General features: G+C 36.1%; 1 long non-coding RNA gene across 1 annotated transcript; it reads right to left on the reverse strand.

The window, feature by feature from the left end:
* Window positions 1-3,762: 3,762 nt before the first annotated feature.
* Window positions 3,763-4,764, reverse strand: LOC140177079 (uncharacterized). The gene is made up of 2 exons (XR_011868763.1): window positions 4,468-4,764; window positions 3,763-4,138 (listed from the first exon to the last, which is right to left on the reverse strand). It is a non-coding gene; the product is annotated as an uncharacterized lncRNA (long non-coding RNA).
* Window positions 4,765-13,480: the final 8,716 nt, after the last annotated feature.

Below are 13,480 nucleotides of genomic sequence, written 5' to 3' on the forward strand. Positions count from 1 at the left end.
GCGGTCGCGTGAGCCATGCGTCCGCGTCACTGCGATTTCCTCTACGTCGTGCGGTCGCGTGAGCCATGCGTCCACGTCACTTCTCGCTGGTCATCTCTTCAATTTCTTGTGTTCCTTCCATTTTTGCAAGCTTCCTTTCCAATCTCCAAGTCATTCATGCCCTATAAAGCCTGAAACACTTAACACACAGATCACGGCATCTAATGGAATGAAGGAGAATTAAAATACATAATTAAAGGTCTTTAGAAAGCAAATATTCAATCATGTAATAATTTTAGGAAGGAAATATAAATGCATGCCAATCATATGAATAAGTGGATAAAGAATTGATAAAACCATACAATTAAGCACAATATAAACCATAAAATAGTGGTTTATCAATGAGATGGTGGTTTAGTTTTGGTTGGGATATTGGAAAATTGAGAACTTTGTGAATTTTGGTTAAAATGGATTTTTGGTGAACTTTGACGGATCATAACTTGAGCCTCAGTTTTCAAATTTTGTTGAAATTTTCTTTAAATTAAAGTTCATAGAAAAATCTTTAAATGGATATAAAGTTTGTAGGAAATGGATTTTTGTAGAGGAAGTTAAGATCATTCAAAGTTTGGTGTCAAAATCTAAATTCTGTGAATGCTGCAGAATTTGTGATTTCTGGTTTGTGTGCGCATGCACAGCCTTGTGCGCACGCACACACCGGGATATGGCTTCTGGTGAGAGCGCTAGCACGACCTGTGTGCACACGTAACCAACGAAGTTTTGCAAGCTGTGCGCACGCACACGTTAGAAAGTGCATTTTGTTGAGGGCGTTCGCACGCCTTGTGCGAGCGAACAGAATTGGAAAATTTTATACTTGCGCGTACGCACACCTCTATGCGTACGCACACATTTTGAAAATCCTACTAGGCGTGCGCACATGCCCTGTTTTTCAACTAAATTCTTGTTTTTAACTGTTTCACCTTCCCAATACGCTTGTAAATTTCTGTGACACCTATTTAAGACTCTTTGACTTATTTTCGAGTATCAAAACATGGGAAAAGGTCCTAGGAGATTTAATTTAGTTATACCTTGAAAAGTTAGAGAATGAAGGCTTAGGTTTCTAGTGTACTAAGGATGGGTTTGGTGGAGTGAGAAGGGAGAAAGATATATGAATTGAGAACTGATGAACTAATGAGTTCGGAAAGGAAATTGTGAATTGACAGTGGTTGAGATGAGTCGAGAACTCGGAGTTTGAAATGATGAATTATTGATATAATGAAATAATAAATTTTTCAAAACCATTGATGTAACATTTTTAAATTGAGATTGTTGAGACGCTATGCGCCCGGCAGGGACGGCGGTTGGATCCTGCCTGTCGAGGTAGCGGCGGCGGCGTAAGGGCAGTGGTTCGTCCCGCTTACGTTGAGATGTGAGGTCCGTAGCAAGAGTATCCCACTCGCATCTCTTTGGATCACTAGAGTGTGCAGGCACAAAATCCTGGATGGTGTTCCGAGCACTATATCTCGGGGGTTCCCATTATGATTCTGAAGGGCGACATCTCCATGGAGATGTGTCAGGTTGGCAGTTGAACCGACAATGTGATATCACAGCCAGTAGGACAGGCATTCATCATATGCATCTTCTATCTGTTTGTATTCTTTGTCGACTTGAAATTGTTTGCCTAATTGTATAACATGCCTAATTGCCTATTTGAATTACTTGATATATATGCCTATACTTGTGTTTTACTTGCATTGTAATTAATTGTGTTTTCTACTGGAATTGAGGAGGTTTGGAAGGCGGTGGCGATGGGATCGCATGGAGGATAGGTGGGTGAAGGCTGTGGGATAGCGGAGAACAGTTAGATTAGAAAATCCCCTAAGATAGATTACCCCTTTTTAATATGTTAAGGTTTTAAGCTATGCTTTACTGTTTTAATTATGCTTTAAGGTGAATCTCGTGATGGATATGAAGTTCTAGGATTGCCTCTAGTGTCCCAGAGTCTTATATCTCACATCACTGGGCACTGTTACCATACTGAGAACCTCCGATTCTCATACCATATTCTGTTATTGTTTTTCAGATGCAGGTCGCAACCCACCTCGGTGAGTTGTTTCGATGGTGATAGAATGGAGGATCTTGGATATATTTTGGAGTTTTTTTATTATTTTGTTTATATCTCTCACTTTTGTATTTACTTTTACCTAGAGGCTTATTTTGAGAGAGAAACTTGTATAAGCTGTTTTTTAAACTTTCATATTTCTGTATTATCTGTATATAGCTAGCCGGCTTAAACTCCGCCAGCCGTGACTAGATCTTTATATTATTATACTCTAATATTTTGTTATATTATATATATATCTTGTGCGTTAAGTTTGTAGCATCGTGTGTACGTTTTGTGCTTTTCAAATCCTGTTTTTGAGCTGTATCCTTCATCGGGCTTCTAGAATATGTTATTTCTTCTATATATAAATATGTATAAGCTTTAGAATTGTCGTAACCTTTGATTAACCTTTGCTTTACGACGCGAGGTAAGACTTAGACTAATTAGGGTGTTACAGAATCTGGGTTCCAAACTGTGTTTGTAGTTTTTGTAATACTTTTTAAGAGAATAATTTTGGTAAAACTGCTACGAATCTTTCTTTCCAAAAAGGTGCATATGCATCATCTCTTATCATAACTTTTGACATAAAAACATCTTTATACCATCTATAATCAGACATGGTTGGACATCTTAAATTCATTAATTGAGTTTCTATCCTATCTTTGAAAGTACTTGGATCTCCTACAAAGTTTTTAATAATGGTATATATTAATATGGATGTAGCATCTTGTGACTGATCTTCTTGTTTAATGTTATTAATAATTAATTATTTTTCTTGGATACTGAGAAAATTATCCCACCATCCTTTTAATTGTCTTGTAAATACTTAGGTTAACATAATTGCTGCCTCTTTATCGAAAGCTTTTCTCATCTTATAAGCAGTTGCGGCCATAGTCATATTACACATTTGATCTAAAATGGCTTGTTCACTTAATCCATCTATATTCCATTTTACTAAATCTGATTCAAAAAAAACTATTTTGTACTAATTGCGTTCTTTCTTCTAAGCCTACATCTACTGGTGACGGTCTAGAATAATAATTTCTTGTTTTAGGATAATCTTTTTTATGAGACATTTTATTTATTTCTAATTCTCCTTCCTTTATTAATGTATTAATCGATATTTTTCCTAGATTAATACTTCTAAATTTATCTTTTAATTCATCAACTTCTACTTCTACTTTAGATTTTAAACTAATATTATCTAAGCTTTGTAGTTTATATATAGGTTTTTCTTCTTTAATTGTTTTTTCCATATTTTTCATTCTTCTTAATTGATTTTTCACTATATCTAATAACATGTATTAGTAAAGTTTAATTGTTGATGTAATTTCTTAATATCTCTTTTTTCTATGATTTTATGAGAAAAAATAGAATTAATTTATATTTCTTTGATTGGTACGTTAATTATTATTCTAAAAACAATAAAAAATTATGTCCGTTAACAAAACCAACTGTTATATGAAAAATTAGTTTAAGATCAATAATAAAATCTGAATATCCTCTTAAAAAAATTATTAAAATACCAGTTGGTATTATTATTATTATTATTATTATTATTATTATTATTTGAAATTTATCTTATGCATATTATTCAATCATTCCTCATTGCTGAACCAATCTTAGAGGTTAGAAGGCAAAGTATTTGATGGAACTCTGATGGAGAGTTCCATTTGATGGAGTTCTTAAAAATATTTATAGATTTGTCCCAATTTATTTTTCTCTATTTACTAATGTGCAACAATATTTCTGAAAATCAATTTTAAACCCTAATCCAATTGAACCGTTTAATTGGAACCCTTTATGCAATGTGACTGAAATTAATAAGGAAAAACGGCATCAGTACCACCAACAGCTATCGTCAGTGGCAACAAAGGTAAAGTTCTAATAGGTTGAATGTTAAAGTTCTAAGTGTTCTCTTGTTTCTCTGTCCTTTTTCTTCATTCTCACTTGTCTGCGTCGTTTCTGGTGCGGTTGACATGACGCTTCTTGGGACTAATGGAAGCTGCACAGGCTTTGGCTTGCTTTGTGTTTAGCTTCTCCTCATTGCAATGCAAGCTCAAGGACCACGATTTTTTTGGGTTTAAATACAACAAAATGACCATGAAAGATCCATCAAATAAAAATATAAAATAAGAATGACTATTTCTAAATCTCTTTCTCTGTATTTTATTTTGAAATAAAATATAAATTTTAGATCTCGTATTCTGACTAAGGACTAGCTAAGAACAATTTCTGTGTCTTATACTCCTCTACAACATCAAAATCAGCTTCAAAACATAAATTTTCAGTCACAGTTGAAACCAAAAACACTCAACCCAAAAAAAAAAAAAAGAAAAAGGAAAAGTAGATGGAAATTGAAAGTGGTAAATATACATAGAGCTTACCCAGTTTCAAGTTGAAAGGGGAGAGGACCATCAAAACCAGGAAGGTATTCAACTTTTGAACCACCTGCTTCAATTTTATGAGATGCTATCTGCAAGAAAAGTGTGAGAGAGAGAAGCAGTAATTGAAAAAAGTAACTCCATTTTTTGGAATTGAAAAAAGTAACTCCATTTTTTGGAATTGGAAGCCATTTTCATTCACTGCTCTGTACTCTGCAGCCTCACATGCAATTCTTGATCCCAATTTCTAGGCATTAGTATTTACTATTTAGCATTGCTTATTTATTAGAATATATATACACTTCGGTTCTTAAACATTCACCATTTATATATATTGTAAGACCCGGTTAATTAACGGCTAATTAACCCATAAATGAGAATTTATTCTAGAAAGCCAAAAATGTTATTTTTATGGCTAAATGTGATAGAGGAGAGTGAGACGAGAATTTCGGTACCAATTTTATAGAAATCGGACCAAGATTGGACCGACCGGGCCAAACCGGGCCAACCGGACCCAAAGTGGGCCCTTGGCCCAACTAAACTAAACCAAAACCCTAGTTTTCAGCACTCTCTCTCCTCACAACACACTCAAACACGCTGAAATTGAAGAGAGGGGAGGAAGAACACTCTCTCAAGTTCTTTCTCTCACTTGATCTTCAAACCACCATAACTTTTGATCTAGAGCTCCGATTGCCGCTCCGTTTGTGGCCACGCGTTCACCGCGGAGAGCTCTACAAAACCCATACAATTAATCTTGAGGTAAGCCACGTTTTACTGTTCGAAATTCCAGCCCTTGATTTCGAGTTTCATGAGCAAAAATGTTGAGATTTTGGGTTCTTTGATGTTATAGGACCCAACTCTCTTGAAGGAGAAGGTTAATCTTGTCTCCTTGAACCTTGGGTAAGGTAAGATATCTCAAACCCTAGTGAGAATGTTGAACTTGTGGTTGTGGGTATTGAGCTCTTGTGTTTTGGTATGGTGGTTGTGGCTTAGGTTGTGTATATGTGAATGTTGGAGCTTGATTGGTGATTTTGGAAAGCTTGGAAGAGGGTTTTGTGTGACAAAATCTGTTCTTGGAGGTGTTGAGACCTTGAGAGCTTGAGAAAAAGTGGTTTGGAAGTGCTCCGGTTGAGTTTGGGAAATCGGCTAAGGTATGGTTTTGGTTTCCCGTATCTAATATGTAATGTGGTAGGAAATACTTAGGCTAGAGGCCCTAAGATAGGCATTGAATTGTTGGTGTTGTTGAATGGTTGAAATATATGATGTGTTCATATATGTGATTATGAATATTGATGCCTTGATTGTGTGAAATATGAGAAATGCATGTTGTGATATATGCTTGATGGATGATTGAGGTTGAATTGATGGGTGGTACCATGTTGATGGTGAGTATGATGTTGATTATGTATAATGATGGTTAATTGGAAATGGTATTATTGGAAATTGGGATGAGGAAGGATGTATGACATGATATTGTGTTTGTCCTTTAGCCATTTGATTGAGAAGTGTTAAAATGGTTGGATGTGGTTTTGGAAACCTTGGTAAAGTGTCAATGTGTGAGTTGAGGATGGCTTGTTGTTGATTTTGGTACATTTTGAATGATTTCAAAGAGAAGGATTGAAATTGGCATGTTTGATTGATTTTGAAAAGAGTTGAAAGTGGCTTGTTTTGAAAATGGCACCTTGTGGTTTTGTATAAAAACATGGTTTTTGGGCATACTTTGACGGGACATAACTTGGACTACGGATCTTTGATTTGTGCCAAATCTGTTTAGAAATGAAATTGGATCCGGGATGTCCATGCCGTTCGAAGAACGAGTGAAAAACAATTTAAAATGAGGAAGTTATGTCCGTCGGAAGATTGGGGTTTGAATCTGTAAATTCTGCAGCTTTTAACTTAGAAAATTTTTAGCAGAATGACCCCTCGCGCGTAGGCGCACTTGGTACGTACGCGCCGTTCTTCGAGAAAGCGCCATCCACGCGTGCGCGTGGAGTGCACGTACGTGTGGACCTGTTCTCATCCCAAAGTTGATTTTTGAGTTTTAAAAGCCAAATTTCATACTTCTAAGCCTCCGATCTCACCACTTATGTCTTAAATCATTATGATATGCCTAGCATGAGAAAAAGGGCTAGTGAATGTGGTAACTTGCGAGTGAAGCAAGGGAAAAATGAATGATCATTGAGGATCAAAGATGATTATGTGAGATGCGGATAATGGCGGTGGAAGTGCTTGTTGTGCCATGGGCCGAAGGGCCATAATTGTTAATGAATTGGCTGGTTATGGATTTAACCGTGAGCCGGATGGCTAGATTATTGCCGTGTTACGGCGGAGCCATGTTTATGGCCAAGTATAAATGCATATATGATGTTGATTGAATTGTGAAGGTTTGCACTTCCACCATTGGAGATGAGGGTTTCCCTGGGTAGTAGCAATGGCTAGCCACCATGTGCTCCAGGTTGAGACTCGAAGCTCTTTTGACCCTATGTCGTAAGTGTGGCCGGGCGCTGTGAAAGGCCCGGATGAGCTCGCCCCCATAAATATTCACCAGTGATGGTGATGGATAAATATTCACCAGTGAGGGTGATGGATATAGATCATGATTATGATCAAGTTTATGATGAGTATAACTCGAGTTGGGGATGCACGACAGAGGGACAGTCCAATGGCTAGCTACCAGGACTTGTCGGGTTGGCTCTATAACCGACAGATGATATCATCAGCCACTAGGGACAGGCATGCATCATAAGCATACTACATGAATTGTTTGAGATTGCCTATTTGACTGCATATTACTTGCTAATTGCCTAAATGCCTTATTTGTTCCTATTTGTAAATCTCTTGTCTGATATAACTGTGTTTGCTATATTATACTCCTGCTGGTTGTTGGGAGGTCTGAAGGAAGTAGAAAGGGAAGTATTAGTTAGACTGAAGGATCTTTAGTTAGTTGCCGCTTACGGTTTAGCTTGTTTATAAGCTTTGATATTTCCTGGAGGAAGTTCTAGGATTGCCTTCGGCTTTCCTCTATTATTATGTATTATATATGTGGAAGCCGTTACCGTACTGGGGACCTCTGGTTCTCACCCATGCGGATTTTGTGGTTTTCAGATGCAGGACGCGAGGCTTCTCGTTGAGGCATGCTGGGGACTTCGGGATTAGCGAAGATTCTTGTTCTCGGGACTCTATCTTGATTTATATATCTTGTTTAGATACTTTTATCTCCATTAAATAATACAAACTGTGATGACTCCTTCTAGAGGGGATTTTGGAGATTAGGTTTTCGGTATTTATGTCCCTTTGGGTTTTCCTTGGGGTTTTCCTTATTTTATTATATGTATATATTGCTATGCTCGAACCGGTTACCTTCGCAGCCGGATTTTGAGTCTTGATATTCCTGTTTTTGATACTCTTTATATATATGATCTTGCGTTAGCTTATCCTTTGCTCGTTGTGTTAGTGATCGTAGTGTTGCGCTTTCGAGTTGCGATTTTTGTTTATCCCTTTTTCTACAAGGCTCCTAGTTATAATCAATCATTCATACTACTATACGTACTAAATTTTTGTTTTAGAGGTCGTAATACCTTGCCATCTCTGAATTATGACTTAAGCATAAGTCTCTGTATGGTAGGGTGTTACATATATGATGAACAAAACGACTCCTTATTAATTTGAAAATTTGTTAACCGATTTGAATTATTTAAGTAATTAGTTCTATAAACAGTAATTTATTGATATGTCAAAATTTATTTAAATTAATTACTTAAATAACTAAAAAGTAAATAAAAATTTTTAAATTATAAAACCCTACTTTATTCTTCACATAGGACCAGAGATTATCTTATTAGGATATAATAATTTTCAAAAATTTTTTAAAATTTATTTATTATTTAAATATTATTTTTGTTAGGAATATAATTTTTAGATACTATCTTACTAAAAGCTAAATGACACGTGAAAATGCATAGAAGATTGTTAAAACAATTTGAATTTGAATAATATACTCTAAAGTATGATCATACTAATTAATTAAGGTGAATGCTATGGTGCCTAAAACATGGTGCCTAACTTTTTAAAAAAGGCAAAAAAATAATATTTAATAAACTTTAAATATTTTACTTTTATTTTATATATTTTATTTTTTATTTATAAAAATAAGTTAGGCAATTTAAGCACCACAATAAAAGACACAATAGAATTTACCATTAATTAATTCATTAGCCATCATGATAAAGAAGGTTGTTGAACACAAACGAAATATAAAAGATGGAATTTGAATTTCTAAATTTTGAATTTCTATTTGAGAAGGTAAAATATAATATTTTATTTTTAAATATTTTTTATATTTTTTAATTTTATTTATAAAATAAATTATGAAAAATTATATTTTAAATTATTCTCCACATTAAAATAATTTATTCTTTAAGTTTATCTAAATAATTTAGAATCATGTGCTTTTTTTTCTCTCTTTATTCTCTCGTGACACTTCTTCTTTTTTATTATTGTCATCACATATAACACCACTACCTCATCCTCCTTTTTTTATTTAAATTTCTTCTTCTCTTTCCTTTTTCTTCTCCTCCTCTATCATTGTTATCGTTATCATCATTTTCTTCTTATATTGTTATTGTTATTATTTAATTTTTGTCATGTTGATAATATTGTCTGATCCAAAATTGATTTTCAATGTGGTTTTGTTCATGATTCAGTCTTGTTTGTGTGATTGTTTTTGAACTGAGTTAATTTTGTCGCAATTGTTATGTAACTTCGGTTCATTTTTGAGTTAATTGTATCACAATCATTATATAATTTCGATTCATTTTTGAGTGAATTAAAGTGCATTTGGACTCATTGTTCTGCACAATTCAAAACACTTTCTCCTCATCTTCTACTGCATTTTCTTCTTCCTTTTCATCTTTTTCTTCTTCATCTTCACCTTCTTATTTGATTTTCTCAAAATTATTTTTGATTTACTCTCTTGAAAGGAATAAAACAAAAAAAAAAGAAAAAATATCAAATAAAAAAGAAGAAACATATTAATGACATCTGATCCAAAATTGATTTTGGATGTGTTTTTGTTCATGATTCAGTCTTGTCTGTGTGCTTGTTTTCGAAATAAGTTTATTGTAACACCCTACAATACAGAGTCTTATGCTTAAGTCATAATTCAGAGATGGCAATGTATTACGACCTCTAAAATAAAAATTTAGTACATATAGTAGTGTGAATAAGGATTATAACTAGGAGCCTTTGTAGAAAAAGGGGTAAACAAAAATCACAACTCGAAAGCGCAACACTCCGAACGATAACGCAACGAGCAAAGGATAAGCTAACGTGAGATTATATATATACAAAAGAGTGTCAAAAACGGAAATATCAAAACTCAAATCCGGATGCGAAGATAACCGGTTCGAGCATAGCAATATATATACATATAATAAAATAAGGAAACCCCAAAGGGACACAAATACAGAACCCTATTCTCCAAAAATCTCCCATAAGAGGCGTCATCACAGTTGGTATTATGTAATGGAGATAAAAGTATCTAAGCAAAACATATAAACCAAAACAGAGTCCCGAGAACAAGAATCTTTGCTAATCCAGAAGCCTCCAGCATGCTTCAGCGAGAAACCTCACGCCCTGCATCTGAAAACCACAAAATCTGCATGGGTGAGAACCAGAGGTCCCCAGCATGGTAACAGCTTCCACATATATAATACATAATAATAGAGGAAAGCCGAAGGCAATCCTAGAACTTCCTCCAGAAAATATCAAAGCTTATAAACAAGCTAAACCATAAGTGGCAACTGACTAAAGATCTTTCAGTCTAACTAATACTTCCCTTTCCAATTCCTTCAGACCTCCCAACCACCAGCAGGAGTATAATATAGCAAACACAGTTATATCAAACAAGAGATTTACAAATAGGAACAGATAAGGCATTTAGACAATTAGCAAGTACTATGCAGTCAAATAAGCAATCTCAAACAATTCATATAGTATGCATATGATGAATGCCTGTCCCTAGTGGCTGATGATATCATCTGTCGGTTATAGAGCCAACCCGACAAGTCCTGGTAGCTAACCATTGGACTGTCCCTCTGTCGCACATCCCCAACTCGAGTTATACTCATCATAAACTTGATCATAATCATGATCCATATCCATCACCCTCACTGGTGAATATTTACGGGGGCGAGCTCATCCGGGCCTTTCACAGTGCCCGGCCACACTTACGACATAGGGTCAAAAGAGCTTCGAATCTCAACCGGGAGCACGTGGTGGCTAGCCACTGCTTCCTCCCAGGGAAACCCTCATCTCCAATGGTAGAAGTGCAAACATTCACAATTCATTCAACAGCATATATGCATTTATACTTAGCCATAATCATGGCTCCGCCGTAACACGGCAATAATCTAGCCATCCGGCTCACGGTTAAATCCATAACCAGCCAATTCATTAACAATTACGGCCCTTCGGCCCATGGCACAATAAGCACTTCCACCGCCATCCTCCGCATCTCACATAATCATCTTTGATCCTCATTGATCATTCATTTTTCCCTTGCTTCACTCGCAAGCTACCACATTTACTAGCCCCTTGTCTCATTGCTAGGCATATTATAATGATTTAAGACATAGGTGGTGAGATCGGAGGCTTAGAAGTATGAAACTTGGCTTTTAAAACTCAAAAATCAACTTTGGAATGAAAACAGGGCCACACGTACGCGCACTCCACGCGCACGCGTGGATGGCCACAAAATCTCATCGACGCGCAAGTGTCATACGCGCGGACGCGCGGGTTAAAAATAGTCAAACGACGCGCGAGCGTCAACCACGCATACGCGTGGGTGCTCTTGCGCCCCAAGCACAAAACTGGCACAACTCTGGCACAACTCTCGGGAAAATAGCTAGGCATTTGGTGCAGCGCATCGACGCGCCCACGCACACCACGCGCATGCGTGGATGGTGCTTTCTTGAAGAACGGCGCGTACGCGCCAAGTGCGCCTACGCGCGGAGGGTCATTCTGCTAAAAAAAATTTCTAAGTTAAAAGCTGCAGAATTTATAGATTCAACCCCCAATCTTCCGACGGACATAACTTTCTCATTTTAAATCGTTTTTCACCCGTTCTTCGAACGGCATGGACATCCCGGATCCAATTTCATTTCTAAATAGATTTGGCACAAATCAGAGATCCGTAGTCAAAGTTATATCACGTCAAAGTATGCCCAAAAACCATGTTTTCATACAAAACCACAAGGTGCCATTTTCAAAACAAGCCACTTTCAACTATTTTCAAAATCAACCAAAACATGCCAATTTCAACCCTTTTTGAAATCAATCAAAATGTACCAAAATCAACCTCAAGCCATCCTTAACTCACACATTGACACTTTACCAAAATTCCCAAAATCACCATCCAACCATTTTAACACTTCTCAATCAAATGGCTAAAGGACAAACACAATATCATGTCATACATCATTTCTCATCCTAATTTCCAATAATACCATTTTTAATCAACCGTCATTATACATAATCATCATAATACCCACCATCAACATGATACCACCTACCAATTCAACCTCAATCATTCATCAAGCATATATCACAACATACATTTCTCATATATCACACAATCAAGGCATCAATATTCATAATCACATATATGATCACATTATATATCTCAATCATTCAACAACATCATCAATTCAATGCCTATCTTAGGGCCTCTAGCCTAAGTATTTTCTACTATATTACATATTAGATACGAGAAACCGAGACCATACCTTACCCGATTTTCCAAACTCAACCGGAGCACTTCCAAATCACTTTTCCTCAAGGTCTCAAGGTCTCAACACCTCCAAGAACAGATTTTATCACACAAAATCCTCTCCCAAGCTTTCCAAAATCACCAATCAAGCTCCAATATTCACATACACATAACCTAAGCCACAATCATCATACCCATACACAACATCTCAATACCCAAACATCATAGAACAACAAATTACACTAGGTTTGAGAATCTTACCACACCTAATATCCAAGGAGACAAGATTAACCTTCTCCTTCAAGAGAGTTGGGCCCTATAACATCAAAGAACCCAAAATCTCAACATTTTACCCAAAAAAATCGAAAACAAGGGCTGGAATTTCGAACAGCAGAACATAGCTTACCTCAAGATTGATTGTATAGATTTTGTAGAGCTCTCCGCGATGAACACGTGGCCGCAAACGGTGCGATGATCGGAGCTCTAGATCAAAAGTTATGGTGGTTTGAAGATCAACCAAGGGAGAGAACTTGAGAGAGTGTTCTTCCCCCCTCCAAATCAATTCAGTGTATGTTTGTGTGTTGTGAGGAGAGAGAGTATTGAAAACTAGGGTTTTGATTTAGTTTAGTTGGGCCAAGGGCCCACTTTGGATTCGGTTGGCCCGATTTGGTCCGTTTGGTCCAATCTTAGTCCGATTTCTATAAAATTGGTGCCGAAATTCTTGTCTCACTCTCCTCTATCACATTAGGCCATAAAAATAATATTTTTGGCTTTCTAGAATAAATTCTCATTTATGGGTTAATTAACCGTTAATTAACCGGGTCTTACATTTATATGTCGCAATTGTAATGTAATTTCGGTTCATTTTTAAGTTAATTGTATTGCAATCCATTATGTAATTTTGGTTCATTTCTGAATTAATTGTGTCGTAGTCATTATATCATTTCTGTTCATTTCTGAGTGAATTAAAGTGCATTTGGACTAATTGTCATGCACAATTCAAAACTGTTTCTCCTCTTCCTTCTCATCTTCTACTGCTTCTTCTTCTTCTTTTTCATCTTTTTCTCCTTCATCTTCTCCTTCTTATTTAATTTTCTCAAAATTCTTCTTGATTTACTCAAATTTAACACAATTTTTTAGTTCTGCAGATTCTTTACCATTGTTCTCTGCTTCTCTTTCTTTATGAGTTAATTGTGTCGCAATCATTATGTAATTTCGGTTCATTTCTGAGTTAATTGTGTTGCAACC

This window comes from Arachis hypogaea, chromosome 12 (assembly GCF_003086295.3).
Source record: "Arachis hypogaea cultivar Tifrunner chromosome 12, arahy.Tifrunner.gnm2.J5K5, whole genome shotgun sequence".
In the NCBI taxonomy this organism is placed as follows: domain Eukaryota; kingdom Viridiplantae; phylum Streptophyta; class Magnoliopsida; order Fabales; family Fabaceae; genus Arachis; species Arachis hypogaea.